General features: G+C 31.6%; 1 long non-coding RNA gene across 1 annotated transcript; it reads right to left on the reverse strand.

The window, feature by feature from the left end:
- Positions 1-3,728: 3,728 nt before the first annotated feature.
- Positions 3,729-9,925, reverse strand: LOC107839130. The gene is made up of 2 exons (XR_001665043.2): positions 5,805-9,925; positions 3,729-4,224 (listed from the first exon to the last, which is right to left on the reverse strand). It is a non-coding gene; the product is annotated as an uncharacterized LOC107839130 (long non-coding RNA).
- Between the last annotated feature and the right edge of the window lie 3,180 nt (positions 9,926-13,105).

Here is a 13,105-nt window from a genome sequence, read left to right on the forward strand (position 1 = left end):
ACTATATTAGCAGAAATTTTGAGGACTCCCTCAAAATTTTTGATTGAGACTGTTCGAGATGATCTTGGCTTTAGAGGATTTCAAGACTTTCTCCTAAAGTCTTAGCTGATCAAATTTCTCTTTACCGGAGGATTATTTTCTTATTTTGAATTTTTGAGATTCCTTCTCAAAAATTCTGCCCTAGTTTTCATTTCCTGGAGTGATATGACCGAGCTATTGGGGTGTTTATGTATTTCGTTAAAGCAAAAATCAGGTTAAACGTATTCTAGACCTAAAAGGAAGGGTAAATTCTCCTAAGGCATTGACCGGAGTCGTCATAGGCCACCTACGTATCTCATTCTTGAGAATTCAAGCCAAACGTACTTTGTACATAAAAGGAAAATGATATATTTTAAGCTATGTTGAAGCATAAAATGATTACTTTAAGAAAAAACACTATTATATGAAAAGTGATACAAGGAAAATAGATGTTGTATCTCTTCAGGAAAATGGAATGGGATACTCTTTATCCATTTCACTCAGATAGAATTAAGGCTTCTTTGGATAGTATTTTGTAAATGATGTGACACTTTCATTGCGTTTGTCTGGAAGAAAGGAAGAATCAACTGCCACACTTTTCTTTGAGAAAATTGATAAGATTCCTTTTTATTTGCTTTTATAGATAGAGATTGACCCTGGTTTTCTTAATTTTGTCACTGTTTTCGATGGTTAACCACCTCAATTTCTTCTAGGTTATGCTTTTCTTAATTTTTGAACACTTTGATTCTTCTGTTGACTGTTCTAGGACTATTGTCTCTCATTCGTCATTATCTTTCTTGATTTATTTATTTTGCTCTTGACATAACATGACATTGGCAAATTTTCGAAGTTTGTTACTTTTTTAAAAAACAAGGCAAATTTGACAATATCAAGTAGATAACAAAATAAACAATAAGAATTTTTGCAATAGGGGAGGGTTTTATTAAATTTTGAGAAAATATTTACAAATTCTAGTCGTGACCTGCATGGGGTATGGGTCTATGCCTTTTGAAAAATATAAAAAGTATAAAAAGGAAAAAAGAATTAAATAAACTTAAAGGTAGGTATCATACTGCATCCGTACTACCACCGACTTTGTGGAAAAATAAATCTCATCTTTCCATCTACCCTATTGACCAGGGAGTAATAAGTGGAGTGAAAGTCCAGTTCAACAATTTTTTCTCCGCTTCATCTTCTTTGATTCCGGCTATCTTGGGAAATTCTTCCACAGTAGCATCACACTTTTCCCTATTCCATCCTCGAGACCATTGCTTATAGGTTTTGGGAAATATTTGGTAGAGTTGGGTAGTTTTTGAGATAATTCTTGACCCTTCTTCTTTGTTTTCCATTCATACTCTTCACTCAAAGCCTACTCTAACCCATGTTTGAATATTCTTTTCGAGAGAACATACAATTGGCTGAATGATTTCGATTGAATAATTTTATGTGAATTCTTTCCAAGGCCACATCTAGGTTCAAAACACCTTTTTAGCATAACAATGGCTAATATCTTGTAGATCGAAGGCTTGAATTTACTCCAAGTAGTTAATGGAAAGACACTTAAACTTAATCTACCATCAATCAATGCCCTATTGATGATCTTATCATGGCATCTAATATTGCTGTGTAATTCTCCGGTGTACTCCTTTAACCTTGTGCCTTTATTATATAATCCACGATAGTAATACCGGTCAGAGCATCTCTATTGTTACTATTAGTCATTTTTTCTTTCCCGTAATGAAGCTATGATGGTGAGAGGAATCTTTGTTCATTTTTTATTTTTTAAAGTAGGAATGTCTTGCCATTTATGTCAACATCGAGTAGTTTCTATTACCTGTAAAGTAAAAATGACTGAAAGGCTAATGTGTTAGATTCCATTAGTAATAAATTATGTAAGATGATCAGGCAGGAAGTAAATATATAAAATTGTTTCTCATCTCATGAGAATTAATTCATGGTGTAGTGATGACTCAAGAATTCCACTGAACAAGATTTTGCTCATTGATTTGATAAGTAGAATTAATCAGGAAGGTTCAACACCTCTTCTTTCTAGCCTTATGTCATTTTTGTAAAGGTAGGGTAATGGCAAAGTTTCTGAAGATAGGGGACCGAGCCAAAAGATTGTCTACGCATCCTACAAAGGAGAAATCAAGTCCTACGTAGTTCGAACAATCATAAAAGGATTGTTTTTATTTTATTTCATTCACTAAACTTCATTTTATTAGGAAAAGTAAATACAAGGAAAATAGAACTTGCTACATTTAAAACTTGATTCTGGAGAGTGGAAAGTGCTTCAATTTCCCCTAGTCTTCTTCTTCTTTATGGATGGTCTGACACAAACTTTAATTTTTTCAATTCTGATCAATGATCTAAATCTAAGTGAAAAGCATAACACTTCTCAATTGTATGTCTTTTGGATCCATTATGATAATGACAAAATATTATCACCCTTTCTCCATTTTGTAGACCTTTTTCTTTCTTTTATCTCAACTAGATGAAGGATTTTTACTTGGGCTAACTTGGAGTAAATATCCTCGTAGCTATCCTTAAAAGCCATGAAGTACAAATAATAAATTGTGAGATCACTAGTGATGGGGATTCCTGGTTCAACCTTATGACACCCCAACTTGGCGTGAGGTCTATTCAAATGAACAATTTTACCGTTATTGATCACATCACATATTTTTACTTTTAACATACGATATTCACCTGGGGTATGAATTTTTTGAAGCAAATGGTAAGAACATCCTTTGCACTCATTCATGGGGTCACAGGGCGGATCTTGAGTCTTAACTGAGCATAAAGTTCTCGTAGCCTGTAACATTTGATAAATCTCTGAGACTTTCACAATTTCTAGTTCTCTTATGAGGTTCTTTGCACTTGCTTTGAGTGTGATCTGTTCTTCTCCTTGCCTGAACTTTAAAGGCAAAAATGTCTTGTCTGCATCTTCTGACCATTCTTTGATTTCATTCATGAGTTCTTTGAGGGTCATTGACATTCCTTTTTGCATGACATTGTCATTTAATAATTTTTTCCTTTATTTTCTCCTATCATCTTTCCAATTATCCTGGCAACTATTTTAAATTTCATGGCCAGTTGTTTGATCTCTCTAGCAAGGTCTCTTTTTGGTATTTTCTTCTCTTTTCTCAATATTTATTCGAACATAACAATCTTTGCTTTGGTTAGGGGGGTTTGTTCCTCCAATTATCTTTTTGTTCAATCAATAGGTTGACTTTGATAATCTTTCTTTTGGGTACAACAATGTTCTTAGCCATTTTTTATTTTTCGCCTTTAATGTATTCTCTATTTGGTCTAACTCCACCAATCGCCTCTTTACTTAAGCAATTCTCATATTGCTCTTTTCGGTCCTTCCTATAATGGCTTCTTTTGAGTCTATAGTCAACCTTTCTGAAATGGTAGGAACAATTTTAGAAATTTTTAAGAATGATTGTAGACTTTTTTGCGAGACTTGGAGTATATTTGATCGGACTTTTGTATAGTGGGTGTATATTCCTGCCTAGAGGTGCTCTATGAAAAATAGGATTGGATCAAATCAACTTTGATTTGAATCAACATAACACGTAAAAGCACATAAAATAGTTATATCACAAAAGCATATTATAATAAATGTGCATCCTAATTGTGGTCTCTTTTGAGACAAAGGTTGACCTACCGAGTTTGAAAGAAGTATATGCTTTTAAAACTTATCCATTATCCACCAAAATTACTTTCATAAATATTCAAAAGGACATAGATGTTTACTAATTAGCAAGTGAGGGATACAATAGTTGGGAAAAGGGAAATAAAAATGCGAGAAAAACAGTCTCAGTCAGAGGATAAAAATAAAAACTCCTAAATGCCAACAAAGTAAAAAATGAGGGATACAATTTTCTGAGAAAAGACAAAATAAAATGCGAGAAGAATAGTCCTACACATAGGATAAAAATAGACAAACACTAGCATCCAGATCATCTTTCATCAGTCTTCGCCTTCTTAGCTTTGTCCACCTCATACCATATGTGATATCTGATTATGATTAAGTGACTTTCACATAATTGTAACTTACATATTGATTAGGCAAATAGCTTATATGCGTTATGGATTTTTCTTAACTTCCGTACTCGTATACTTCCAGCAATTCTTGAAGTAATCATCTGGCTTTGAATATTTTCTTAAATTTTTTAATGGGGATTGGTTGATCCATACCTATAAAAGAACAGATAAGGTGAGTCTTTCTCCCCACCCCGAATGATAATGGATTAGATTAATTGGCTTATACTACTTCAACACAAAAACATGATTCGTCTGTGATTGACTCGTGGTCAATAGACCCAGGGTAGATTTTTCTAGTAGGCCCAATACCTCCTAAGATATTGGGTCGTCCTAGGCTCATGCCTAAGAAGGATTTTGATTTCTCTATAACCTAGGTATCTAGAGCGGGCTTTGACCAGGTTTTCAAGCGGACAACTTGAATTTAAAAATACAAACAACTATTGGACACCTAACGTACCAATAAAATTATCGTATTTTCAACACTTTCGTTTGAAATTGATCAATAGGGGCCGCAACAATTGCAAAACCCTAAACAATTTATATATAAAATGAGAAAATATGTCGTGAATGTAAATAACAGATATAATCGCAAGATAATATAAAACTACCACATTTAATTAAGTAAAGGCAAATAAATCAGCCAAAACAATCTAAAATTTGGTGGAATCTTAAATAAAATCCCAAGCGAAGTCGCCATTTTTATTTTATCCCCTTTTCAATTCAAAGAGTTGGAAAATATTATTTACGACTTCTTAAATTATTTTAAAATTTTGAAATAATTTAAGACAGTATAGAGTCGCCACTTGATATTTACAGAAATATCAAGAAAAACTAAAAATACATTAAAGACTTGAAAATTAAAATAAATTCTTAATATTAGAAAAAAAAGGTAAGGATTCAGGTAACGCTTTAAGAAGGTTTTAAGGCACTCAAGAATGTCCATTAAAAAACGATTGACAAAAGGACAATTTGACTTAGTTTTAAAAACATTGCTAATTTTTGTAAAATCTTACAATTCATTTGCAAAATATGACATTCAGTTTATTCAAGAGAAAATTAGTTTATTCAAATTAAAGAAAAATCTATTCAACCTAAGTTTGAATTTTTATAGAATTTGAGAAAAATACACATTTTAAAGAAAAAGATTATTTTTTAGGAAAGGAATCACCTTTTAGCCAGAAGAGGAGGTACTATTTATGAAAATGTCAAATCGAATTATAAACACTTGAATTTTTTGAGATAATAAATTTTTGATGTTGAAAAAGTTCACTTTAACCTAAATAAACCATTAGTCACATGAACAAAACTAAAAAGTCATTTTAATTTTAAAAGTTCATTTTTAGGAGAAAACATAAAGAAAATGTATTTTTTATTAAATTCGAACATTAAAAAAATAGCGATTCAAAGATGATTTTATTTGATTTAACCAAATTTAAGAATCATATAACAAATATTCAAATAAGAAATTTACAATTAAATAAATGAAGAAGAGAAATTCAAGTATTGGGCCCCTGTCTGGCCAATTTCAAATCTGGCCAGCTTTTGGGCCTAGTTTTATGGACTTTTGAATCTATTTGCTTTGTGTATACTTGCTGTATCTCACAGCTTCATTTCCCAGCATTTTCCCCTGTATATCACTGTGTATACACGATATACCAGTGTGGAAACCTGCTTATGTTTCCATTTTATATACACCACATGACCATATATAGAAGCTGATTTTCAGCATATACCTGATGCATCTTGGAGTATATCGGCGTATATCTGCCTACTTCTTCACATCTTAGCCCATTTGAACTGCGTTGGGGCTTGATTCGAGAGGGGATTGGGTTTGATCCCATAGATTATGCAAGGATGGAAGTCCGATGGACTCACACGAATTCACATGTGTCAAAGAAAAGATAAGGAGTTAATACTTGAACATAATGGGGGTAATAGGATAAGAAAAAATTACATTCTTTATATTTTCATCATAACCTCTAGTAGTGACGAACATAACTCAGATGCTAAGTTAACAGTAAACAAATACTAACAATAGTCAATCAATTTATTAAGAGTTTATACTCGAAGAAATAAAGGAAATGAATTATGTCATCATGATATTTCGATAAGGTTAACAAGTTAATTATGCTAAACTGTAACACAGATATCAAACAAACAGATTCATTGACTCAAGATAACTTTTTGATCAACATACCATCAAGAAGCCATATGAGTGCATAATTACAGATATTTTTCCTACAAGCTTGGACATGTTAAACTCAAAACCCAAGCCTTCAAGAGAACAAGATTGTCTTGCCAACTATGATGCCTATTGATAGGAAATTAACAATTTTTAAATAATGAAAAGTTAAAACATAAAACCGATGAACATGTTCCTAACAAATACAATACAGGACGTCAAACTCATACCAAATTCCAAAAGAGGAAAAAAAGATCTAAAGAAAAAACCAAAAGCAATTCATGCAGTACTTCAGAATAAACAAAGACCAATAGGTACACCTCAGAAAACAAAATAGACAGACTTATATATGTCAAACATACAAAAAATGATACCATACAGAAAAGAAACTAGCTAGTTTAATATGTTGAAATCGATCGGACACAATGTTAAAACAGACATATTTCTTGGACAATTAGGTGATCTTTTAGAGCAACTTATATTCAAATAAATTAGTATTAACCTTCAGTAATGAGAAGAACAAAAACTCCAGCCTAATAAAGTAACCTACTGGAATCCCAGATATGCAGACTAAGCATCACAAGAAGGCAGTAACCGCATATATTCAAATATAGGCAACACATTAAATTAATTTTCAGTTAACAGTGAAATAGAGTTAAGGTTAAAACTTAAGAAATAAGAGGAATATAATCTATTTTAGACGAGAAAGAAACTTTCAGTCACTTCTTAAAGAAGCCATTTATATTGGGTTAAGCGAATGTAGGAAAAACTTATTCAAGACCAAAGCTTGACCTTAAGAAAATACTGGTTACGGGAAGAAGAGAAAATAAAGAAATCTAGCCAAATAAATATGGACGCTCAAAGAAACACATGGAAGTAACTTTTAAAGACGAAGATAGGCAACTAAGACATTTTGATAGGCTAAAATACTTCATCCCCACTTTGATAGGCTATACCTGTATCATAAGTCAAGAAAATCTTCGAAAAATCCTTATCTTAGAAAAATGTTCAAATCACAACATTATACAATCAACATACTCAAAACATAAAAAAAAATTCAACCCACAAACCTTGTGACTCCGTGTTAGCCATTGTTTTAATCGAAAAATATTAGACTACAAATGTTAGTTCAAAAATTCAACTTCACATAAACAAAACACACAAACTCATTTCAAATCATTTTCATATGAATGACTATTAACTCCTAAGCTTAAGTCTTAACCAATATCAAATTTTCATATAGATCAGTCCCATGAAACGAGTTGCATGACCCGATGATGTATCATGATTTTATGACACTTTTGATGCTGAAAACAAGAAAATTATACAGTACTTAGGTCTTTTTGTTAGATGTGATGTGTTTTTATATTGGTTTTGCAGGAAAACAGGATCGAAAGTGAGTAGAATGGGACAAGAAAGAAAAAGCACCAAAATAGTAGTCTTCTGCTTGGACAACGAGTCATTGGGTGACACTAAGACTCGTCATCCAAGCCATCGTCTGACCAGTGAATGATTAAAACAAAAGAAATGAAGTACATAGTGACCACGACGCATAGGGTTAAACTACGAGTTATAGGGAGAGTCGTTCTGAGCAAAAGAAGAAAAAAAGTCCTAAAGAGTAAAATTTTGATAGCAGTGGAAACAAAGCTGGTGATGAGTCGTAGGGTCAGGCTACGACTCGTAGCTACCCTCGTTCTGAGCATATGAAGTTAAAGATCTAGAGGTTTAAAATCTAGCTGGAGATCCTACAAGTAGGCAATGACTCGTCTAGTGACCTGACGAGTCGTCACCAACTGCACGAGTCGTCGTCAGTCCAGATGACTCATTGTCTGAGGTATTGCCACTGCCGACCTTAGTTAGCCTGTTTTATTTAGGAGAGCTGTGATGTAACTATAATACTCTTTTGATATTTTATTATTAGTTTACGCACTTTACATACTTATTACATTATTTTGAGTTATGAGATACATTTTTTATCTTGAAATTCTTGTTCTTGATTTTTAAGGTTTGATATAAAGTTGAGATTTCGATTTTCATTCTTAATTATTGCGAGATCATTCATATGCCTTCAAGTATTCTGTGTGTTCTCTTACAATCATGAGCAGCTAAACCTCTTAAATAGGGTTGTGGGAACCCTGATAGATTAAAGAAGTAGAGGAAGTGCAAAGTCATTCTTGATTGATGTTCGTGCATGTATTGTGGTTTTCTTCGTATTGATGGCTTTCTTGATGACTGCAGACATTAAGAACCTACCTGTATTCAATACTAACTCGAGAGAGAGGTTGAGATTAGGAAAAAAAGATCACAACAGTAATTTGAAGCTACCAACCTTCATCTAATTAATTTGAGACCGAGAGGAGATAGTTAATTTGGGATCTAGAACAAGGGTTAGTGATATGACACTCTTGAGACTGAGATGAGATGAGTCAAATTGATCCAAACCAAGGTCGTGAGACAGTTAGGTGATACATAACTTGTTAGATTCTGCATGTAAGACACCAAGATAGTTTGACGAGCACGATAAGTCTGTGGAGTTAAGAAGTCAGGGGAACACAATCCTAGTGATCGTCTCATACTGATAACAAACATTTTAGCCAGCAATTGTTACTATTACTATTGTCTAGGATCATCTCATACTAATAACAACCATATTAGCCAGCAATTGTTACTATTACTATTGTTCTTACAACCCCCAACCCTCCAGTTTACTTTCTGCACTTTCAACTACATCAATAATCTTCTGACTGATTTTTGTCCTATTCCCTATAGGTTCGACCCCAACCTTGTTGGATTCTATATTTGACAAGCGACTATGTTATACTTTTTAGGAGTTGTAATTTAGGAGAGACTCACCCGATATATTCAACAACAAATCACAACAGCGCTATAAATTTCAGTTACACAATTTCGCTAAGTTCGAAGAAGAAAAGAGTCAAAGATGAGGTTTTTACCTTTTTCAGAGCAGGTACTTGGGACAACAAGGTTTATCGATGAAATTTCCACCACTGAACTCAATTCTAATCCGTCGGAGATCAAAACAATCTCATCAAAGTTTTGATCTTTTTTTTTTGAAATTTGATTTTCTCGAGTGAATTCTTTATGGATTCTTGGTTACATGGGATTAGAGGAATTCTCCTCTAAAATTCTCAAATCTTCCCCCAAAAGTCCCTTCCTCCATCCCTCACCTCCCATCCACTATTTATAGAAAAATTGAGACTGGTTTTGCAGGGGAAATCGAAAGAGTATATTAGGGATAACGAATTAAAAATTTTGATTTTAAAATTATGGATAGGAACTTAAATTTCAGCTTACTATTTTGATGAATTCAGACCGAAAAAAGGATCAGATTCATAGGAAAATCGGGGAGAAACTCGAGAATTCTCTAGCTCCAATCAAAATTCCAGAAATAGTGTAACCCTATTGTAAGAATTCTGCAATTCTTGGGGATTTGAATGTTGGGGATGAACTAGTGTTAGCCGTTATTGTTGAGCTGTTGTTGATGCGTTGTTGCAGTTGTACGGGTGTTTTGGTGGTTGGTTGAATCAGGTAAAGGGAAGGCAATGTAAAGGGGAATCGGGCTGGGTATTGGCTGATGTGGCTTTAGTTTGTTAGGCCTGATTTTAAGATGGGAAAGGGGCTGGTTGTGTTAGGCTTGTTGGAAGGGAAGGGTAGATTTTAGGTCTTTTATTAAATCAAATTGCTTAGGATTCGGCTATTTATTAAATACCCGATAACTTAGGATCTTAGTCAATTATTTAAATTTTAACAAAATTGAGATACCAATTGGCCTATTGCATTGTAATTGTGGCCATATTGATTTCGATTACGGTTAATTTAATAAATCAGTCAAATTGAATCAAAATTAGAAATAAATTTAACAACCAATTTAATCCCGAGCTTCTTGATTTAATAAAATCAAATAAATATTTTCTAGATAAATTACTTTTGAAAATAAATTATATTTATATCAAGATTTACTCATTTGAATTAATTTTCAAGCCGAGTCTCGATGAAAATTCAACTTTGGTAAAAATATTCATTTAAGTAACAAAATTTATACGATCTAATATATGTAATAACAAAAATGTATAATCATCACTTAAATGAAAATTAACCCAAATAAATATTTTAGAGAGTATTTATCCGGATGAAATAAATATTTTGATTTTATTTAAAATCGAAGAAACTCGGGATTAAACTTAGTCGTGGAAGACAAAAATAGGTGTTAACATTATTTATTGTTGATTTTTTATTATTAAATTAAATTTTATATATATATATATATATATAATTTAACAATTGAATTTTCATATCTAAAAGTTATCATATTCCTTCAAATTAGTTGAAAATATTGAAAGTAATTAGCTTAGCCAAAACGCATTTCAACTTTTTTCAAAAATGTCTCCCTTTTTTAAAAAAAGCAAATCTCTCTTAACAAAATGCAACTGCGTCTAATTTTCAAGTTAGAACCGGATATAACTTCTCAGACTATCTTTATCTTTTAAAAGCTTAAAATTGTTTTTTTTCTAATCCAAATATGCTAACCAACAATCTGTTTTATTCTCTGTATTTCATTTCCTCTCTCTCTACTATGAACTGCTACATCTTTTTTTATTTTATTTTAAAGCTCAATTGATTTGCTTTCTTCAATTATCGTATTTCTATTTTTGCCCCTCTATATAATTCAAATACATCGTATTGATTAATTTATTAAATCAAATATTTATCTTCCTAACTATTATCATGTTGTTTATTTTAATTGTAAATAAATGAGACGACTCGACCTTAAGTACGTTGTAGAGGTTTGAGATCATTCTCTTCATCATGATCATGATACCTAACTTATTGCATAGAATAAGCGGAACTTTCTATTTATTCAACAGGTCTGAGACTTATTTGTGTGCATCTATTTATTCTAAGTATAAACAACATAAATTCCCTAGCTAAAGATAGTAATTACACAAAATCTCCTTTTGTTTCTCTCTCCCGAATTTTGGTAAATATTCTCATACATTCGGCCAAGTATTATACATTGGTCGAATGTATGATGAAACAGTTAATCCTAAATTTAAGGTAATTGAAATCAGTAATTATTTTACAGTTCCTTAATTAACGGCAATAATTAGCTAACATTAACTCGTTTATGGATAAAACTAGTAACTGATATTTGAATTTCAAAAAAATTCTGAAAAGTCAATTTTTTTTGTAATCTTAGATTCAAGATCTAGAAAGCAAAAAAGCAATATTGCTGCGACAAATTTCTTCTAAAATTTCTACAAAAAAACAACAAATTTCTTCTACATACGTTCTTCAATACTTCTAAAATCAATATGAATATCCTCATATTGCTGCGACATTCTGAAATTTGGGAGTCGAAAATTAGTTATAAGTAATACAAAAGTGACGCAATAATTGTTTTGGAAAGTATTACTTTCTTAAAATTGATTTCTACGATCACCATGGATTTGAAAATAGACGAAGTACGTAAAAAAATTGAAGTTAAATATCTGGTTGAAGAAAACTCTTCTCCAATTGTCATAAGAAACGACAAAGGAGTGAGGGTTTACGTTGAGTTGAAGAAATAATTTTTTGGATTGGTTAATTTTCCGCTTTGTATTTCAACTTTCGACAAATTCAATAGTGAAATAGAGTTTGATAAAGAAACAAGTGGTGTAATGTGTATCGAGGATAGTGAATATGATTCGGTTGCATTTACGGTTGTTGAAACGGATAATCAGTATGCTCTATATGTTCCTAAAAATGAAGTGAAAAACTTCATTGCTGATTGCAAGAATACTGAAATAATGGTGAATCAGATTTACAAGGATAAGAAAACTCTTGTTTCAGTAATGGCAAGACATGCAATAGCTAATGGCTTCAACATCAAAATGAAACGATCCGACAAAAAAGGTATGATGTAAAAGTGTCAATTATATTTGCTAATCTTATATATGGAAATCTTCTTTTTTTAGAAGTGTATGTTGTGTAGTTGGGTGATCTGTTGTTGTTGATTGTTAAATTATGAATGTATAATGTGTTATTATACGTGTTTGGTAATGTATAATTAAACCGTGTCAGTCAAAGAAATGTATGATAATATGGTTTAAGACATTCTGAAGTTGATTGTGTTTTATGAATGGGTTTTTAAGTTAAAATACAAATGTATAATATTTGATTATACATTCAGAGATGTGTATAATATAACTGGGGCAGTTCCAGTATTTCTATTTTTTTTCTTACTATTTTCAATTGTAATAGTTTTGTTTTATACGTTGACTAAGTTTTTATATATTGATGCAGCTATGTAATGATAATATGGTTTAAGACATTCTGAAATTGCTTGTATTTTATGAATGATTTTTAAGTTAAAATACGAATGTATAATATTTGATTATATATTCAGAGATATGTATAATATCTCTGGGGCAGTTCTAGTATTTTCATTTTTTTCTTACTATTTTCAATTGTAATAGTTTTGTTTTATACATTGACTAAATTTTTATATATTGATGCAGCTATTTAATGATAAATATGGTTTTAAGACATTCTGAAATTGCTTGTGTTTTATGAATAGTTTTTTAAGTTAAAATAAGAATGTATAATATTTGATTATATATTCAGAGATATGTACAATATAACTGGGGCAGTTCCAGTATTTTCTTTTTTGTCTTTCTATTTTCAATTGCAATAGTTTTGTTTAATACATTGACTAAGTTTTTATATTTTGATGTAGCTATGTACTGATTTGTCGTAACAAAGATTGCAAGTGGGTCTTGAAGGAGTCTTGTATGAATCGGAATTATTTATGATTAAAACATTTTGTATGAATGAATCGGAATTATTTATGATTAA

The sequence above is a fragment of the Capsicum annuum genome, chromosome 8 (genome assembly GCF_002878395.1).
Source record: "Capsicum annuum cultivar UCD-10X-F1 chromosome 8, UCD10Xv1.1, whole genome shotgun sequence".
In the NCBI taxonomy this organism is placed as follows: Eukaryota; Viridiplantae; Streptophyta; class Magnoliopsida; order Solanales; family Solanaceae; genus Capsicum; species Capsicum annuum.